This window comes from Molothrus ater, chromosome Z (genome assembly GCF_012460135.2).
Source record: "Molothrus ater isolate BHLD 08-10-18 breed brown headed cowbird chromosome Z, BPBGC_Mater_1.1, whole genome shotgun sequence".
Lineage (NCBI taxonomy): Eukaryota > Metazoa > Chordata > Aves > Passeriformes > Icteridae > Molothrus > Molothrus ater.
Window position 1 is genome coordinate 49404567 of NC_050511.2, and position 21477 is coordinate 49426043.

At 41.3% G+C, this 21477-nt stretch overlaps 1 protein-coding gene across 1 annotated transcript in view; it reads right to left on the reverse strand.

The window, feature by feature from the left end:
* The window catches only part of UGCG (UDP-glucose ceramide glucosyltransferase), a 36096-nt gene that overhangs the window by 11704 nt on the left and 2915 nt on the right, over positions 1-21477 (reverse strand). The gene's annotated exons all lie outside the window — the stretch shown is intronic.

Sequence of the window (21477 nt, forward strand, 5' to 3'; positions counted from 1 at the left end):
TTTTGAGCAATAGGAATACGACCTTTTTTCAAACTGCAGCAGAGATGAGATTTTTATTCCTTCACAGCATTAAAACTCACAGTATGCAAAAAATGAAGTTCACACTTGAGAATTTTTAAAAGTTTAATACGGGATAAAAAAAAAAAAGTACAAATAACCAGAGCTGGGGTGTTTTTGGCGATGGGCCAGAAAACACACCAGTTAGTGTAAAACAATGTTCTCTATATACTGTTACATTACATACATATTCATGATGTAACGTATACATTAATAATGAGTTTCATTCATTATTCAAACATTCTTGTGATTTTAGATGTTTCAGGGATTTTCCTGCTCAGTTTTTAACCTTTGACTTGTCTGCGTGCCATCCTGTTGATTAGATCAATATATTTTATTTCTTCTTGTGGTTTTATTCCCTGATAACAAGGGTCAATAAATTCTCTTTTCTCGGTGTTCTGGCTTTTGCCTGAGTTACGTTGTCTTTCAGATAAGATAGGCCCTGAATGTGGGAAATTCATTATTTTAGACCATTTGCTGAGTTAGTTACATGAAAAAGCACTTTAACATCCTACAGCCTCTATTAGGCTATGGTCTAAGAAATTTTATATACACACATATATATACATATGTGTATATATATATATGTATATAACACTACTATTTAAAGAAGCTATATGGTGCCTACATAAACAGAGATTATACTATGCCAAAAGCAGTTAAAAGTAAGTATATATTGTACCATATCAAAATAGTTCGTTCTGATTAATAACAACATGCAAAAGCTAATATATAAATGCAAAAGCCAATATAGTATTGTCATTTATAATATAGTATTATAACAAAATAAGAATAAAAAACAAGTGAAAGGCTCAGGTGCTTTTTCCTGCATCAAGTTATGCAAAATTCAGAGCAAACTGAACAGTGGTAATAGTTGATCCTACTGATCAGTTTGTTAACAACTTCAGGAAAAGATTAAGGATCAATTCACTGTAGCATAAAAATCCTGACACCAGGCTAGGTCAGAACCATAGATAAACTTTTACACACAATTTCAAATAGTTTCCGGTATTTCAGCAATGAATCAGAATCATTTAGGTTTTTAAAAAGACATTTAAGATCATCAAGTCACACTCTAAACCCAGCACTACACCAAGTCCACAGCTAAACCATGTCCCTAACTGCCACAATGAATATTAAAATGTGTTGGCAATAACATCACAAACTCACTAAAATGAATGTTTAATCCTACACTCCTGGGTAAATGAACACAAAATTTAATTCCAAAAGATTTATGGATATTGGAGACTGAATGTTTTAATTTATGGCCTAAATATCTTCATGAAGGACTTTCACTTATATAGTGAAACTGTGTTACAAAAACTGCAGAGAAGACCACCACACCCTGAACAGAGCTTCTGACCCAGGCAGCCAACTGCTCGCTGATGGAGATAAAACACAGTAAGTTCAGGTCTACGGAGAGAAGAATACATTCACACAGCAATCAAGCGTAGCACCTTCAGGGAGGAGACAGCAGCCCCAAGCCCCCACAGACCCTGGCACCAAAGGGTGGGGGAAGGAGAGGTTTTGGGTGCCTGTTGGAACCCTCTGGTGAGAGGCAGTGACCGCCCACCCTCTGCTGGGCAGAGGAGATAACTGAGGGGTCCCTTCACCCTGGGAAAAGCTTCTCCACAGCAGAGGGGGCATCACGGCCATCAAAGGCCCCAACAAAGGGGTCCCACCCCGACCCTGCACCAGAGCACTGCAGGCAATGCCACAGACCCTCAGTGTTGCAAGGGGCAGCGTCAAACTGGGCCCCTGCCAGGGGGGCACCTGGGCGCTCCCACCTGCCCAAAGCGGGGATGAACCCACGGAATTCTGAACTCTTGGGCGTGTGGTGGCGGCAACGGGGGACCCTCACGCCAAGAAGATCAGACAGAGGGGAGCAATGGGATGTCTTTGGGACCCTCAGATGGGTGACATGCTTCCACCTAACCCCTGTCACTCTCCCCCTGTCCCCCCAACCAACATGCACACTTCTTTTTCTTTTTCTTTCTTTCCTCTTCCTTTCTCTTTGCCTCTTTTACTATTACATAGAAAATACATCTTTTTTTGGTACCAATATCTAACCTCCTTCGGTTTAAATCACATTTTTTGGGTATATTTCAAATCTTTCTGGGTCCAATCTCTTTTATTCACAGAGGCTTCATTTCCTTTGGTTTTCTGTGGTAAACCACCTTGTAACAATGGGCAAGTATACAATCGAATTTGCATCAAGAAAATACATATACACAAATAACTGAAGGACAAGTGTCCGCAGAAACAAAATTTGCAAATTAACATATCTACTGCATACTGCAATTCTCTACCATGCAGAGCAGTCAGACTGAAAGACTATTTTCTTGTAATATGTATCTAATGATATCAATTCTCATCTTCACCAAGTAAAATTACTGAACTATGAAGAAGATCCAGTAAGAGACAAGATTCCAGTAGATCTCTCGATTTTTTTTTCCCCTGATGTGGGACAGTGGCATTTGATACCTAATCAGCCCAGCCAGATTGTTTGCCTTTAGGCAGGTGACTGGCTAGACATCACGAGCATAATGTTACAGAAAATAAACAATGGGTTGACCAAGAAGACAGAAGAACAAAGCAGATTATGTCCTAGTGCTGTTTTTGAGTCCAGGCCTAGGCTCTTTGGAGGTAAATTGAAATAGTCTTGCTGACCGTTTAACTGACAAGGGATGGTCAGACCAAAGGGGTAAAAAAAGCAGTAATTCAGATAGCTACCCCAGGCAGAAATTTTCCTTGCAATGTTCAAAAACAAAACAGGAAATAAGGCCTTTTGTGCCAATAAAAAGGGAGAGTGTCAAGAATGCATCTTTGACCAGGAGGGTCAAAAAGGTAACGCAAGGGACTAAAAAAAAACCTATCAGTGCATAGAGCTTTGTACAGCAACAAAAGCCATGACAAACAGGAAATACTATAAGGAAGTGTCAGTGTACTAAGTTGCAAAGACAGCTCTGAGGCAGGACTGTGGTGAATAAGCATGAAGTGAAAAAACTGCAGACTCTTGCAAGGCAACCTATTACAAACCATGCTGACACAGTATTATGAGGGCGACTGAATTACAGTAAAAGACAGAAAGAGAGAGAGAGAAACCTTGCAAAACACACAAATAAGATGCAGTGTCACAATCCATTCAGCTCTGAAGCACCATACAGTTTTGACAGCAACTGGAAGCCTGTCCCTAACATTCTATCTTAAGTAAGACTTCAGTTCATGTGCTATTCATAACACTGCACAAAAGGGGCAGCCTGCCCTTTTGAAAGCACTGAGGTATTATGACACTAAAGTAACTATGGTGCTCTGCTAGAGTCCATGTACCAAACAGCAAATTAATAGTAAACGAGATCATTTTACACTGGGGACTATTTGTGAAGTGGCATATTCTGAGAAAGAATTAAATTGACAACCTATCAGAGAAACAGACCAACCATTAAAAAAGTTACAGTATTGAAATTCAGGCTAACATGTAACATGAAAGTCAAAATAATAGACTAAAATTAAGATTCATTAACACTGTTGATTCAAGTACATTTTAAGTAAATCTGCTACAGTATATGTACCAAAGTCTCCAAGAGAAGTAAGATGAAGATGGTGGTTTTGAGCACTAACTTGTGCTTATGCTGGTTCAGTTCTCTCAGGCATACATTGTGATTGCAAAGATCTTAATTTCTACATTACTCTGCATGTATAACACACACAGTTCAAAATCATAAGGCCAAGCAATCCTTTCTCAATACATGTTATTTTGCATTGATATTAGTTCCAAGCAGTCAAAACCTCCAATGACCTCTGAACTCTGAAACAGCTGCTGGCAGAGCAGTGTTCATAAGCACTTTCAGATAACATGTGCAAACGTAGCCAGGTTATATTTAAGCACTTTGGCACCCACATTTATTAAATTAATCAGCCTGAAGTCCCTAGGTAGTGAAACTGAATTTTTTTTATACAGTCTGGTACTGGCATACATAGATGAGGAAAGAAAAAAGAAAAAGCAGCCATATGGGAATCATGCCAAGAGCTGTAGTTTCACTATCCAGCATCATGGAAAAAGCACAAGCAAAATCTTCTCTAACTTGGTTGCTTATCACAATAATAATTAACCCACAGAAGCCCGCACCCCAGATTTCCTCTCAGCAGAAGGGAAAAAAGTCTCCAAACACAAAATCCTGACAAGTTATCACTGTTCAGAATGAATTCTTGTTAATCTGTACCAAATTATGCAACCAAAAGAAAAAGGCCAAGACAACACTTCCTCTCCCCAGCTCATAAAGGGCAGAAGAGTATTATCACAGAATGACTGGGGCTGTAAGGGACCTTAGGGCCATCTAGTTCCAATGCTCTGTCATGGGCAGGGACATCTTCCACTAAATTAGGTGGCCAACAGCCCTGCTCAACCTGGCCTTGAACATTTCCAGGGATATGGCATCCACAGCTTCTCTGGGCAACCTGTTCCAGTGCCTCACTTCCCTCACAGTAAAGAATTTCTTCTCAATATCTAATCTAACCTACTCCACCAGTTTGAAGCTACTCCCCCTTCTCTTATCGCTACGTGACCTTGTAAAAAGTCCCTCACCATATCTTCTAGCACAACTAAAAACCTTGCTACAGTAGACAAGCTGCTGGGTCTCTCAGATATACACATTTTAAACACAGCTGAAAAAAGCTCAATAGTCTTTATTCCCTCATGTCATCCTTCCCTCAGCAGCTAGTTTAACTAAAGAACTATCCTGCTGGAGGGAGATAAGTAAATCTTGATGAGAAATTTGTAACAGATACTTAAATATTGCCAGACAGCAAAACAAGATGCAGAAAGCACTTATGACATTCTTTGAAGACTGTGATTTCACAGACCATCAAGATAAGGTAGCAGATTACTACTTCTGAAAGGGACTTTTTTCCTGCTTCTACTTCTGAATTTTTAGTGATCTGAAACACCTCAAACAGGTCTTTGTGGAGTGTTGGTCTGCTATGGAATACAGGGCATAAGGTCTCATCCTAAACAGGAATAAGAAAATGTGAGATTATTCTCCTTTTGGTAACAGAAAGGTAAAAAGGATGAGCTCCTCATATCTTCTTCACTTCACATATTATATATATATATAATGAAATACACCTATCTATATAGCTATACATTTAACCACATATATATAATTAAAACACTCCCAAAAGTTGGTACCTTTATCCACAAATGAAAAAACAATGACATTTGCTACTGGTATACCACACTGGTCAGTACATTAAATAAAACTGAAAAAGACTGGAGGATTTCAAAAAGTATTACAGACAACCCCTAAATTCATGACAGTGTTAACAGCATCATTGCTTCACCAAGACTAATATTAGCAGACATAAAATCCTACCCTTAATGTAATATTATAAAGACAGTTCCATGTAAGAAGTCATAGACAGCTAACAAAAAAGTATCTCACAGCAGTAACTTTTTATACAGTCATCTGATCCTTTTAAAATTAGGTAACCAAGAATCTTTTTTATACAGAAATAGGACTTCTATATGGAAAATAATGTACGCAGAATAATGTCCTTGGGACAACTGGTTATGGGATCAGAACACAAACAGTTTCTCCTATATCCTTCCAGTTGCAAAGAAGCATGAGAGAAGAAATCACAGGAAGATCAAGCAGAATATAATACCTGGCTCTATAACTGGTGTCATCAGCTGGTGTCATTGGGTTTCTTGATCCATGATTGGTTTATGTGACACCATGGGCTACTGGCAACAGATGGGGTATACCTGTCTCAAAGAGGGGGAAAGGATTTTTGCATGGTATTATCACAGCTCATTGTAGGAGCTTTTAAGTAATTTAAAGGGGAAAGGGATAAATATCAGGCATGGTAGAAAAAAGCTTGGGGACACTGTCAGTATTTAAGGGACAGTGTGCTAGTGAGGTCTGTCAGCTGGCCATCTCAGTGGAGGTGGGGGATTGAGATCTTTGTTGCAGCAAAGACGCAAGAGTTACTGATGTCCTAGAAACAACAGAAGTCTTTGAAAAACTGTCACAAACCTCCAAAAAAAGGTGGCAGAACTAATTGTCCACCTGAAGTGCATCTACACCAATGCATGCAGCATAGGCCACAAACAGGAGGAGCCGGAAGCCACTGCGCAGCTGGAATACTATGACATAGCCATCACCATGGAAGGACGGTGGAACAACTCAAGTGCTACAATAGCTGGCTATAAACCCTTCTCAAGGGATAAGGAGGAATAGAGAGATGGTGGGGTAGCCAGTATGTTAGAGACTGTTTTGGTTGTCTAGAGTTTAATGATGGTGATGATAGGGTTAAGTGTTTATGGGGCAGTAATCAAGGTAATAGGCCAAAAAGGCAGAAACCCAGGTGGGAGTTAGCTATAGACCACCCAACCAGGAAAAAGAGACAGATTAATTATTCTACAAGCAGCTGGGAGAAGTCTCATAATCATTAGCCCTTTTTCTCAAGGGGACTTCAATTTCATAGATGTCTGCTGGGAATACAGTAGAGCAAAGAAGAAACAGTCTAGGAGGTTCCTGGAAGGTGCAGAAGATACCGATGGTGTCAGGAAGCTGAATGAGCCCATTGGGGGGCCCCCCCAGTGGATCTTTTGTTTGTGATCTGAAGACTGGTGGATGCTGGGGTGATTGGAGGCTGGCTGCAGCTCAAGAATCACAAAATTATGGAGTTTCTAATACTTGGAAAAGTAGGAAGGGTCAGCAAAGCTGCCACTTCCAGAGGGCAGATTTTGGCCTGTTTAGGAGATTGCTCAACAGAGTACCTTGGGAGGCTATCCTCACATTCAAGAAGGAAATCCTAAAGGCACAGCCAGCAGGCTATCCCCATGTGCCAAAAGACAAGGCAAAGAAGATGAACGACCTGGCTAAAGAAGGAGCTTTGGCTGGAACTCAAGATGAAAAGGAGAGTTTATGACCTTTGAAAAACAATGCAGGCAGCTCTGGTGTCATTAAGTTTGGACAGAGAAAACTAGATGGGCCAAAACACAACTAGAACTTGATCTTGCTACTGTCATAGAAGACAATAAAATGTACACATAAACACATTAGCAACAAGAGGAGAGCTGAGAAGAACCTCCATCCTTTACTGGATGCAGAGGAAACGTACTGGGAAATTATATGGAAAGGCTCAGATACTGTCTTCTTTGTTTCAGTTTCTAATAGTGAAACCAGTTATTCTCCAGGTAACAAGGTCCCTGAGTGAAAAGAAAGGAATAGGGAGCAGAATGAAGGCCTCATAACCTGGGACAAACCTTAGACATACAAGTGTCTGGGGCCGGATGGGATCCATGCAAGGCTACAGAGGGAGCTCAAGAAGTGCACACCAAGCCTCTTTCGATCACTTAACCAGCAATCCTGGCTCATGAGGGAAGCCCCAGTTTACTGGAGGCTACCTAACTGACAGCCATCTGCAAGAAAGGTTGGAAGGAGGATCCGGGGAACTAACTTCAGGCTTGTCAGCCTGACCTCAGCGCCAGGGAAGGTTCTGATGCAGATTATGAGTGCCATCATATGGCATGTACAGGACAACCTGAGGATCAGCATAGGTTTAGGAAAGGCAGGTCCTATTTGACCAACCTCATCACCTTCTGTGACAAGGTGACCCACTTGGTACATGAGGGAAGGGCCATGGATACTGTATACCTTGGCTCAGTAAGGCCACTGAAACCATTTCCCACAGCATTCTCCTGGAAGAAACTGGCTCCCCATGTCTTGGACAGATGCACTCTTTGCTGGGTTAACAACTGGTTGGATGGCCAGGCCAGAGAACGGTGGGGAATGCAGTTAAATCCAATTAGCGTCCAGTCATCAGTGGTGTTCCCCAGGGGTCAGTATCAGCTCGAGTCCTAATATCTCTATCAATTATCAGGATTAGAGGATTGAGTACACTGTCGGTAAGTTTGCAGATGACACCAAGCTGATCTGCTGGAGGGATCTGGACAGCCTGGATTGATTGGCCAAGGCCAATTGTATGAGGTCCTGCACTTGGGTGACAACAGCCCCTGCAGAGCTGCAGGCTGGGGAGGGAGGGGCTGGAAATCAGCCCAGAGGTGAAGGATCTGGGAGTGCTGATCGACAGTGGCTGAACATGAGCCAGCCATGTGTCCATGGGGGCCAAGAAGGCCAGTGGTGTCCTGGCCTGCACCAGCAATAGTGCGGCCAGCGGGACCAGGGCAGTGATTGTCCCCCTGTACGGTGGTGAGGCTGTGCCATGAGTGCTGTGTTCAGTTCTGGGTCCCTCACTACAAGAAGTACACTCAGGTGCTAGAGTGTGTCCAGAGAAGGGCAAAGGAGCTGGAGAACGGCTTGGAACACAAGTCTGATGAGAAGAGACTGAGGGAGGTGGGGGTGTTCATCCTGGAGAAAAGGAAACTTAGAGGTGACTTTATCATTCTCTACAACTCCCTGAAAGGAGACTGTGGTGACATGGGGGTCAGTCTCTGGTCCCAGCAACAAGTGACAAGACAAGAGGAAGGGCCTCAAGTTGCAGCACTGGGCTAAGTTTACATCAAATATTAGGAAAAATTTCTTCATCAAAAGGCTTAGCAAGCATTGGAATGGGCTGTCCAAGGAAGTGGCAGAGTTACCAAACTTGGAGATAGTTAAAAGGTGTGTAGATATGGGACTTATGGACACGGTTTAGTGGTGGACATGGCAGTGTTCAGTTAACAGTTGGACTTGATGATCTTGGAGAGCTTTTCCAACCTAAACTATTCTATGACTCCATATGTTGCTATGTTTCCTATGTGAATAATATTTTTTCTATATATAGTATTATATAATAAATATCTATGACTATAATTACATTTTGTATAATAAATATGTATGTGCAGGTTTTTGTCTGCATGTGAAGGTGGGAGGGATTGGCTCTAGTAGATCCCATCAGGAAGCAAAACATGGAGGCAGAGAAACACAAGAGGACTCTGCAATTATACAAATAACATACTATTATCAAGTATCTATTTCTAATACTTCTCTGTCCAGATTTAAGCCCATAGAAATACTACTGCTGCATTACTGTGGAGGCCTACTACACTATTACTCTTTTTAAAAACCTCATAGACATCAGAGACCTTTAAAAACTGAAAGACAAACAAACAGAAAACCCAGAATCACCTGTGGCCACTAGTCTCTTAGTAAACTGAAAGAATTATTGTTAAAGCAAGAATTAAACACCTTGGTCTTGTTTTAAACCTTTCTTCCCCTTGAGAGGAGCTTTATAATGTAGCTGAACCAGTTTAACTGCAGGCTACTGCTCAGAGGCACTCCCTCTTTCCCCCTTTCTCCTCTTTTTCTGGGATGTCCTGTGCTGACAACTGTCTGATCCCACAGTGAACTAGCTGAGATTCATAAACCACCACATAACTATTACTCAATATGTAATTATAGAATTTCATCAGTTCAACCTAGCAAGCTTGAAAGGATGCAGCAAGATAATCATGCTGCTTCACAGGCAGCAAAGGTCCCCCAGTAATCCTTCTGCTGTGCTGCCATCAATACCAGCCAAGCAAGACATCATGCCAGTATTGATGCACACACAATACTGCTTCAAACCACTCAGCCAACTGAAAGCTAAATCTGGATTTTGTTTTCTTCCACTTCAGATTGTCTTCTGCCAAATTAAAGTTCAGGCATCCTATGGAAGGCTGCACAAAGCTCTGGAGTATGTTCAAGAAGGCTCTGAATGTGCTGCCAAGATCACAGGAGAAGAGCAGGAATAGGGTCTCCCTCCACCTCATGCTTCAGCAGGATTTCAGAAGAGCTGAGCTGACCACAGATTTGGGTCAGGCCCCTAAAACTGTCCCACAACCAACTCCACATCACAGTTTTCCCTCACAGCACTCACTCCATTAGAGGTTGATCCTTATCTGCCAGAAAAAGCTAACTTCAGTTAATCAGTAACAGAAAACAATGCCAGTGTTCAAAAGTGACTCTTGCAGTAATACTTCAGGCATATCCCTCTTTGAGCTTTCTTGACTGAAAGGAAGACATCAGCTTATAGAATTATGCCAGTGCCAGGCATCCTTGCTCAGCTGCTGGCCTGGGTCAAACCATTGCACCAGACAGTCACTGCTCTCAGAGAGGCATTCTTTCCCATCCTCCACTTTTGTCATCTGCTCACATCCAATTCAACAGCCACATGGACACATAGCAAGTCAATCCACCCACTCACCAGCCTCATAGCTACACAACCTTCAGATCCAACAAGAGGGAGGAGCAGAAACAGGCAGCTGTGGACAACAAGAAAAGGACTTAAGGGGAAACTCTAATGTAATTAAAAACATGTAACAAGTCAGTTGGCCTGGATAAAATGTTCAGAGATAGGGGGAAGTATAGGAGTCTGAAAGAAAAACATGGCAGGTGTGATTCAGGTATGCATTTTGTAGCAGAGACTTCTTGTGGCTGTCTGCCAGCAGAAAAACAGTCATAGGTTTGTGCATGCCTGCAAAACCTGAAAAAAACTGAAAACAAAAAATGCAAACCTGCCTTTTTCATGCTAGGGGTTTATGTTGAAAAGCATGTTACAGTTGAGCTTCATCACATGCCAGTTGAGTGTACACGGCAAATAAAACACTTCATTCAATTCCAATGCATATTTTCTCCTGTCCTACACATAACCTCCACAGACAAAATGAAAGGGACCTTACAATGTAATGCACTGAAATCACAATAGGTAGTGGAGAGGAAGAGAAATTAGAAAAAAAACGTTAAGCTAAAAGAAGCTCAAAACTTTAAAAAAAAAAAAAAGAGAAAGGGTCAAATTAGAGGCCTTGAACTGGAATTGATCAAGAACAAACCTAGATTGTGACCATTGTTCTTTTTCAGAAGGCGAGTGTTCTCAAAAACTAAATATCAATTTGCTTTTTCAATTTTGGAGTCATTCAATCAGTGGCTAAGAATAAGGACAAAAATCATGAAATATAGAACAGTTGAAGTCCTATCTAGTGCTATTTGCCATTTCAAATTTAAAAACTCCATGCACTACTGAAATTCTTTAGCCAGCATTTTCCAAGTATTACCATTAAGTCACATTCAGTACCTGCAACACACAACTTGATACAGTCTTTTCTAAAACAGGGGAGAATTGAATGGGGGGAATTGAAAATGCTTTTGAATCTGTTTAACAGTTTCAAGTAGAAAAAACCCTGACCTTATCTTTTAGGAGTAAGAAAGAGCAAACACTAGAGACCTCAGCTTAAAGCCAGCAAACACACTTCCTCTCCAGCTCCCCTCCCACTCCCTCAGGATAAAGTGAGAAACAAACAGCTATACAATAGGCTGTGCCTGAACCCGAAGCAATAGGAACCCTTTTACTGACCAAATCTTTGTTCACAATTCATCAAGTTGAATGGAGTTAACAAAGACATAGCAAGATGCCTACAACACATCCATTACTGCACCATGCTAAACATTAAAATAAACACACTGTTTTCCCTTGTAGTCTATCTGCAGTCTGCCATCAAAATAGCAGTTTATTCCCTGATTCTGCTTTCCCACACCCTCAGCCCACTTGTGGCTATAAAACAGGCAGCACCACAAGACAAATTGGACCAGCCTGCTGATCAAACAGGGAACTACCCCACAGAAAAAACTTGCTTGCTGATCTGAGTCACCACATAGCCACATGCTCACTAAAGGCAGATTAGAATGGCAGAAATGTTTAGAAAGGTATAATAGAAGGAAGGGATTTGGATTATCCCCTGGAGCATCAAATCAAGATTCACTAAGGCATAGAAACAGATATGTTTTTGGAACTCCTTGCAGCAAGTACTGTGCAAGTTTAGAGAACTGCTGCATCCAACACAATTGGTATTTTGTTTATGAAAGCATCTCCAGGGGATGGCCATAACTCTGGGCCAGAAAAAACCAACCACAGACGACAGTTTTTAGTACAGGATCAACCCATCAATGTTTGGGAGCTTCTAAAACACAAAGCTTTAGAACAATTTTATTTTGAGACTATTCAATTTGGTTTTCTGACTTTTATTTTGAAAACCTGTTAAGATTAAACTAGCTCAGCCTCAATTATTTCATAAGGCACAAGTTTAAATGACAACATGATTTGCTAAACATTACATCCTGTGCATCCTACAAACCCCAGGCTGCTCCTTTTGCACAGCTTTTTCCAGTTTCTTCTTCCTCAAAACTTCCAAAACAATTAACTGCCAGTAGCAGAATTATGTTAAGGCCTCATCAGGAACTATATTAACAACCATACTGCAGGGTTCCATGCCAACATTTTTTCTTTATTTCCAGTGTATGACAGTCTGATTTTTATTTCATTAACTCAGCAACAAGTGTTTCCAGAGTACAAAACAGCATACTGCTGAAAAAGACACTAAAATACCAATTCACACAAGTTTGAACACACAGCCTGGGACCACATTACCCACAGCTGGGATAATAAAAAAGCTGTACATCTTGTCTGCACTACACAATTGTCAGTGAGAGGGTCACTGCCCTCATGCTGCAAATACCTTGGAAAGATTGAATAAGTCTCCTCTATGAAACATCAGAAACTGAAGGAAGCAATTATATAAAAACAAAAATGCTTTAAAAGAAAATGTTAAGCTAAAATAACACTTCTACACTCAACATTATGTTTGACTGCATTTTGGAAGGGTAATTTTTTTTTTACATTTCTGACAGTACAAACCAGAAAAACTGACTTCACAAATTTTATCTGTCTTACGTCTACAAAAACCCTACAATACTTGGTTTGTACTGTCAAAAAGTTTACTGCCCTTACCACTACACAATCTGCACAAAATAATCTTCTCAGAAATGTAGGCATAAAACATATGTATTATCTCTTAAAAATGCTTAAAAGGAAGTGTGAAGTAACAATTTTGAACTCAATTTTGATCCAATTTTTAACTCCAAGTATTTCAATATAAAACATGGGATATTTGCTCCATAACAGCACAGTACATGGACCAATACCTGGTTTTCATCAGCTTGAATATTTTAACAATGTATGCATATGACCAGACAAGTGACACTTCCGCTTCATAAAATAAGGTGCAGCATACTACCTATTATTAAACCAAAGCAGCAGTCATCTGGGAAATCACTACAACATGGGCAAATTGAATCAAGATCAAGGCAAGTGCTTAACAAGAATAGGACAGCTGCAAACATAAAAGTGAATCGTTAACTTCATTTACAGATTTCCTTGTCATGGACTAAATCCAAGATGAGCCCTATCAACAGAGGGGGAAGAAAACAAAACAATCTTTAGTTTGCAAAGTGGTATTTCTAAGACTGGAACTCAAGTGGTCGAAACCTGATCAGATCAGCTACCAGCACAAATGGGCAAAGATAGGTTGTTAGTTATCCTACTACTTTAATGAAAAAAGACTAGTCCACTGGAAGCACCAGGTGTTCAAAAAACTGCCATAAGAAATAAAGCAATTCCTCAGGAAAGTAGCACTGGCAAGTCCTAATCTTTCACTTAGTACAATGCATACCATCAGCTTTCTATCTTACAAGTTTATACTTGTAAGAATGTTTTTTACCTTAGTTGTCCAAAGGATAGTATAAGACTTTCTTTCTACATGCTGAAACTGAAATAATTTGATTCAGGGTATGAATTCACCCAGACTACTTATGAGAAGACATAGTCTTCAATATGTACCTCACACCTACTATTAAAAGTAATGTATATAAGAAAATGCAGAACAAGTCACCTTGCAATTAGCAAAATGAAATTTTTTTAGTCTATAGGAAAACATCTCTCACAATAAAGTAATCAATAATTTATTTTAAACAGTAGTCTTCAGTAAAATGTAAAACCAGTATTAAATGTGTCAAAATTATGGTATTTTATTTCAGTTAAAAAGCAATTTAAAAATCCTAATGAATTGTGACACCACTATTTACCATTACACCATTCTCAGGGGGTGATGGACAGAAATACTGAAGGGTGCTCTAGTAAGCAAGTCAAACTAGTTATATGCTCAGCGTGTCATAGAGCAGCTAGGACAGAATTTTTAGATTCCAATTTTTAGAGTAATTTATCATCTCATTCTACTCATCCACCTTAATTAAAATTTGTTCTTTTATGGAAACAATTAATGTAAAACATCAACTTCTTTAAAATCTTTGTATCCTGACAAAAGCTGACCGAAAGATATTTTTCCACATCCCACTAATCCTCTTCCACTCCAGCTCACATACAAAGCAGGATGCTTTTATGCCCTATAAGAGCTCCACTAACCCAACCCATTTAATTTCCATATTACACACTCCAAATCTTAGAGCCTTCTATCTTCCCCTTCCACACAAACCACTCCAAGAGATGTGACAAGTGGGCTTTAAAATCAAAATGCATCTATTGTACTATCTTCCCTCTTCTCAACATAAGTACATCATCCACCACTGCCATGATTCCCCTCCTTTAAATGAACACTAGACAGTTTTTAGGCTTAGGTTTCTTGCATTCTGCTAAATCATTCAGGGACACTAATACCCTAATGTTTACCCCAAATAGTCTGCGTCTCATCCTCCTAACTCCCCTATTAAAGAATTGACCTGCCTTAATTGCCTTCAACATTATTGGTTTTCTCCCAAACTGTTACCACTCTCAGATTTCTGGTCCTGCACTGTTTTGCTTTCCCCATTTATCAAGCCTGTAATACAGAAACTCATCCAACCACAATCTTAGTATATAAAAAAATCACCTCCTGTTTTTTTTTAATATTACTTCCCCTAAGGATTATCTAAATTTAAGCATTATGATTACATGGTATCAGGTAAATTTCAGCTTGTTTAAAACAAGCAACACACAAAACTTACAGCTCCACGCAACCTTTCTTAGTTTATTGCTCTGTAATAGTCCAAACAGCTGCCTCAGTGTCATCTTTCACGCACAAAAAAAATCATCATTTAGCAGAGGTTGGAAGGCACCTCTGGAGGTCAGCTACTCCAAATGCCTGGCTCAAAGTGGGGTAACTCAATTAGGTTGCTAAGGACCAGCCAGTTTTTCCTGTCTCCAAGGACAGAGCTTCCACAAACTCTCCAGAATGCCTGTTTCAATATTCAGCCATGAGTGTCTTCTTTGCTTTAAAATTACAGTCTTTCACTTGAATTTGTCCTTGCTGCTTTTCATCTTGTCACACAGCACCACTGAGATGAGTCCTGGACCTCACACCCTTCACTCCCCCAAACAATCAGGTACTCACACACATTAACGGGATCCCTCAGAGCCTTCTCCGGGCACATTTCCAGCTCTCAGTGCCTCCTTGACTGAAGTATGCTGCAGTCCCACCATCATCCCTGTAGCTCTAAGCCAGACTTGCTCTAGCATACCCATGACTTATACTGGAGAGACCAAAATTGTGCTCTGCACTCCAGACAGCCTTTCTGGTGCTGTGTAGAAGAGAAGGATCACCTTCCTCAACCTGCTAACAGTGCAGCAATGGCTTTCTCCACCAAAAGCATGCCACTGCTCACAATCAAACTGATGTTTGGTAGGCTGATTGGCACAAATCAGCACTCCCATGTCCTTCTCTGCCAAGCTGTTTTCAAGCCTCTTAGTCCCTAGCTTGTGCTGATGCGTGGAGTTATTTCTGCCAGGTGCAGGACATGGCATTTTCCCGTGTTGAGCTTCATAAGCTTCCCGTCAGACCATTTCTCCAGCTAGTCTGGGTCTCTCTGAACTCATCTGGTGTATTAGCCACTCTCTCCAGTTCTCTACCATCAGCAAACTTGATGATCATGTCACATAGTCCACGTCATTAATGAAGATGACAAATGGCCCCAGCAATCATTGACACCTGATCATTTTGCACATCTCAAACTAAACATTCCTTCAATAGTTTCCATCTTCTATCACAAGCTATTATTATCATATCAATGCAACATGTACACAGCAAACTATGAAAATTTGTTTCAGCTTCAAGCAAGAGATGGAACTTAACCTTCAATTGGCATTTCCCACCTAAAGCACTCCACTTTCCTTCAGTGTTGAAAAAAATGGCTTTCACCTCTAAGTTGTTAGAGATTGTCCCACTCTGCTCTGCACTGGTGCAGCCTCACCTCAAGTCCTGTGTGCAGTTTTGGGCATAACAATACAAAAAAAAAAAAGATATAAAGCTATTGGAGGGCAACAAAGAAGATGAAGGGTCTGGAGGGGAAGCCTTTTGAGGACTGGCTGAGGTCACTTGGTCTGTTCAGCCTGGAGAAGAGGAGACTGAGGGCAGACCTCACTGCAGTTACAACTTCCTCATGAGGGGAAGATGAGGGGCAGGCACTGATCTTTCTTCAATGGTGACCAGTGACAGGACCTGAGGAAATGGCATGAAGGTCAAAGAAGGTTTAGGCTGGATATTAGAAAAAAGATTCCTCTGCAAGGACACGGTCAAAGCATCAAGTCTGCTGGAGCTAAAGAAGTGCTTGCACAACACTCTCAGGCATGTCGTTGTGACTCTCAAAGCTGGTCCTGTGCAAGAAGAAGAGCTAAACTTCTATGATCCTTGTGGGTCCCTTCCAACTCAGGATATTCTGTTTATTCTGACTTCTGTGTTTCCATACCCTATGAATTTCTTGTGTTCCTTCCCAGTAACTGTACTTGACTTCCAATCTTTGCATTGCTATCTTTCAGATTTGGCTCGCTACAATGTTGTTATCCACTTGCTGAAAACCCATACAACATGAAGTTTTATGGATGTAACACTTGCCACAAACACCTTGGGATTTCCACATAAAGTAGGGCTCACCATCAATGCACAGATTATGGGAGATAAGGGTTACTCAGGGAAAAATCAGGAAGATGAAATGTCACCTGAGATCAGACATAAGCCTCAGATAACTTTCCAATTTTTCCTGCCTCTCCAATGTCCCAGTTTATGGTCAAACACTTAAGTATGTCTTTTGCTTCCTTTTAAACCTCAAAGAATTTTTGCGAAAAGACACTGCTAATCAGGTCATGAATTTGCTTCATTCCCTGTTCCATACATACAACATCACAGACAACAATCTGTTTGTTGTTAGAGTCACCAACACTCTGCATCATCTTTGTCATCAGCTACATAACTGGAAAAACTACGTACCTTGAGGAAGATAACCTGCATAAGACATTTAAGCTCAAGTTGTTCAAGTTGAATAAAAGTTCATTTAAGTCACAGACCCAAAAACAGACATAGCATTCTGCATGTGCTAGACATATTCCAGCCACTTCCTGGAGAAGCTCCAGTACAATCACACTTTGCAGTTTTCTGAGTTTGGTTATCATCAGGAGGCAACGGTACCTCTCACCTTATAAAGGAGTAGCTGGATTATCTCCATTAGAGTCTATCAAAGTGTTTGTTCACTTATGCCTGGTAACACTTGATAGTAACAGGAAAGTTCTCTAAACACTGCCTTTTAAATTAGATTTACACTACAACCTACCTAGTTCCTATCTGCAACAAGATGGGTCTGCAGCAGTTCCACAAATCAAAGAAAATGCAACTTGATCATGGCTAATTGTGCAACTAGTGCTGCTCTTAAAAGCTATCTTACCCAGTCTATTGGCAGACAATGGAAAATACAAGAAAGTTTAAAAGAGGAGACAGTCCCACCAAAAAGTTGAAAGTGAGATGACAATGAGAAGCAGAGAGATTAGAGTAGGATAAACCTGGACACAAATTACAGACTGAGCAGCAACAGATGGTCAAAGTGTAAAAAGAAAGGGCTGACAAGACAAACAGGGCCAAGAGAAACAAATTATTTTTTTCTTAAGAATTAAGTATCACAATTACTATGCAATGAGGAATTATTAACCAAAGTATTAACTTCACATTAAAAAAAAGCAGCAGTTAAACATCAGCTATGTGGAGGTTTTTGCTTAGGTTTGGAAGCCATGTTTAAGCCTTTCAATATTGCAGAAGTACCTCAGGAAACTTGAGCTTTATGCATCTGTGCAAACTGAATTTCCTCCTAGTGTCCATACACACAATATTAATTACTTTTAGTTACGTCTGGGTTTTTTATTATCTGTATATGTTTCTGAAAAGTCTTGATTTTCACTCAGCAGACAAGGCCAAGTTACATCCAAAATGCCACATAAATGCAGAATTCATTATTTGTCCATTGACTACTGTAACTAAATGCTTTTTAAAATAATTTGCCTAAAACCAGCAGTATGTTTATCAATTAAGTGTCATGCATTACCCTTCCCACTTACACCTATGAACCAAGAAAATGAGTAATCTCAATATCAACTGACTGTGGCTGCTTAAAAGTGATTTCCATTAAGTGCTGTAATTAGAATTGCCACTGACAAGTGGGACAAGAACAATGAAGACTCAAAGCCAGAAGATGACTTCACATTAGTACAGGTTTTTTTACCAGATAAATAAAGACAAAAAGATAAATAGCTTTAGAGAGTTGACAAACATTATGTAACATCTTTAATATCATTAGTGAGGACCCAGACAATGGGATCAAGTGCACAGTATGTTCACAATGACACTAAATAGGCCAGGAGTGTTGATTTGCTGGAGGGTAGGAAGAACTCTGGAGAGGGATCTGGATCAATAGGCCAGGATCAATTGTGAGGTGGTGTTCCACCAAGGTGGAAATAGTGGGGGGTGTGAGTGAGCTGCTGCGGGTGCTTAATTTCTACTGGGCTTAAGCCATGGCAGTGGTTCAACAAGGTGAACTGCTGGGTCGTGCTCAGGAGTCAGACAACCCCATGCAGTGCTACATGCTGAGGGCAGAGTAGCTGGAAAGCCGCCCAGTAGAAAGGGACTGGGAGGTCCTGATCAACACCTGCCTGCACATGAGCCAGACATGCGTCCAGGAGGCCAAGAAAGCCAATGGAATCCCGGCTTATATCAGAAATAGTGTGGTCAGCAGGACCAGGGCTGACCAGGGCTGCCAAGAGTGACTGTCCCTCCTGGCATTGGTGAGGCCACACCTTGTACCCTGTGTTCAGTTTTGGGCCTCCCACAAGGAAGACACTGAGGTGCTGGAGCTTGTCTAGAGACAGGCAACAAAGCCAAAGAAGGGTCTGGAGAGTAAGTCTTGTGAGAAGCAGCTGGGGGAGCTGGGGTTGTTCAGAGTGGAGAAGAGGAGGTTCAGGGACATCTTATTGCTCTTTACAACTCTGAAAGCAGGGTATATAGCCAGGTGGGGGTTGGTGTCTTCTAGGCAACTACTGACAGGACAAGTGGACACGGCCTTAGGCTTTGTCAGAGGAAGTTCAGATTGGATATCAGGAAGAACTTCTTCACAGAAAGGGTTGTCAAGCATTGGAATGGACTGCCCAGGGAGGTTGCAGTGTCACCTTTCCCAGGGATATTCAAGAAATGGACATAGCACTTGGTGCTAAGGCTTAATTGATGAGATGGTGATCAGTCAAAGGTTGGAATCAATGATCTTGAAGGTCTTTTCTAACCCAGGTGTTTCTGTGTTTCAAACCCGTTCAAAGTGGAGGAAGGAGGTGGCAAGAATCAGATTTCGCAAATACAGAATGGAAGAACATTCCTTAGATATCCAAAGCCTACAACTTTGAATGCAAGTACAGTATTAACCAATGCAGAAGAAATACTGTCTTGATCTTAATCACAACAACTACTGAGAGCATTTCAAGACAAAAAAGCTTACTTTCTTGAATAACTCCATTTACCTACTTAAGTCACACATTCTAAGTGCTTTACTAAATCAAACTTCCTAAATTCCAATGGGAAACTACAGAAGGATGACTGTCTAGTCCACAACAGCTTTACTGACATGTTACAACATTATCTTAATACTCCAGTGGCACATATGAGACCTTCCAACTCTCCAATAGAGCATGGCTACACACAGTGCAGACTGAGTCCAAGCAGTACCTCAATGACTTCAAAAAAATTAAACCAACAATATTGTCTGTAAGGAGAAAACAGGAAGACTACTTTCATCCTTCTTCTTTACTGCCTGTAATAGGAACAATGTGTTATTCACTATATGCCAAATATCATCTAATTCTATTTTAATACAGCATCTTCCGACATAAAAAGCAGTTTCTGTCCATAAGTGAAGATCCTTTCTTACCTCAGGGGTCTCAGAAGAGGTGCAGTGTGCTGTGTCTGCCATCCAGAACAAAACTAGTCTCTATGAGATGGAGGGCACTAGTAACAGTGCCCAGCCACCAGCATTTTCAGCCATAACACCAGCAATCATCATTTATCTGGAGCCCTTTCCCCCTAAACACGCTTCAGCATTCAAAGCAAATACCACTGATCACCTCCTTCACCTTCCCTTCACAGGACTACCTTGCTTGCAGGAGCAGACAATTCCTTCATGCACGGCTCCATCAGACAACCTCCCAGCCATCCTCCCTCACACAGGGCAATGCTAACAAGTGGCACACGCTCCAAAAGCACAGTGCCCTCTCCAGCCATCGGCTACATCCCACCACCTACTGTTTCCCAGCACCACCACAGATGCTGCAAGGACAGTTGCTTGGGATGGTGTCCCCCACTTCTTTATTTTCACTTCAGAGGGCAGCTGTGTGGTCACACTGTGGGAAGCTGCAGTCCTTTTTCCTCAGATCTGCCAAATCACTGTAACCAGGGCAGCTCCTCCACAGCTGCCTGTGAACCTAGAACAGTTTGCAATTTGGTCACCTCAGTGCTACCAGCTGCTCACTTCCAACCACTGCACACTGTTTTGCTGAACTGAACGCTAAATATCCCCATTGCCATCAGCCCATTACTCTGTCAAAGACAGCTTCTGACTCTGGCCCTACTGAGATGGCAATTCCAGAGCCCTGCGGGAAGCAGACTAGGGGCCTCAGAGGCAGAGACTGGATCACCCCAGTTCTTACCCACTCCATCCACAACTGACAAGTTTTCCACCTATTAACATACAATTTATACATGCACTTGTAATTCCCATTAACAAAAAACACAAATCCTTCCAGATTTCATACCACTGCAAATACTCTAGATGCAGGCCATACCAGGTCCAGCTACTGCTTGGATGCCCCACCAATTACTGCCACAGACAAAACTGCCTCAACTCAGGCAATTCAATTTAAACTACCGGCAATCATCAGGCAACTAATTATCAATTTGGGTATTGAGGAAAAAAAGACAACCTAACTTTTAGGGAAGTACCTTTTGTCCTCCTTCCCCAGGCTCTGCTTCAGTAAGAAACATTTCCCCCTCACCCTTCTATCTGAACTGCTCATTTGCGTGGTTCCTTACCCTCAGTCCCTCCCCAGCCCTTCAGCAAGATGACACAGGAGGCAAGGGTCAGCACATAATGGTTTTTCTTGCCATGCCTTACTTCTTACTCGTTTTCTTCCACTACTTGTTTTTCTTAAACTGTTACTCTGCTCTAGCAGGTGTGACTGCTCACGAGTGACTGCTGTACAGGTTGCAATCCCTTTGGCAGAGTCTGTGCCTCAGTATGGGCCTGCCACAGGCTG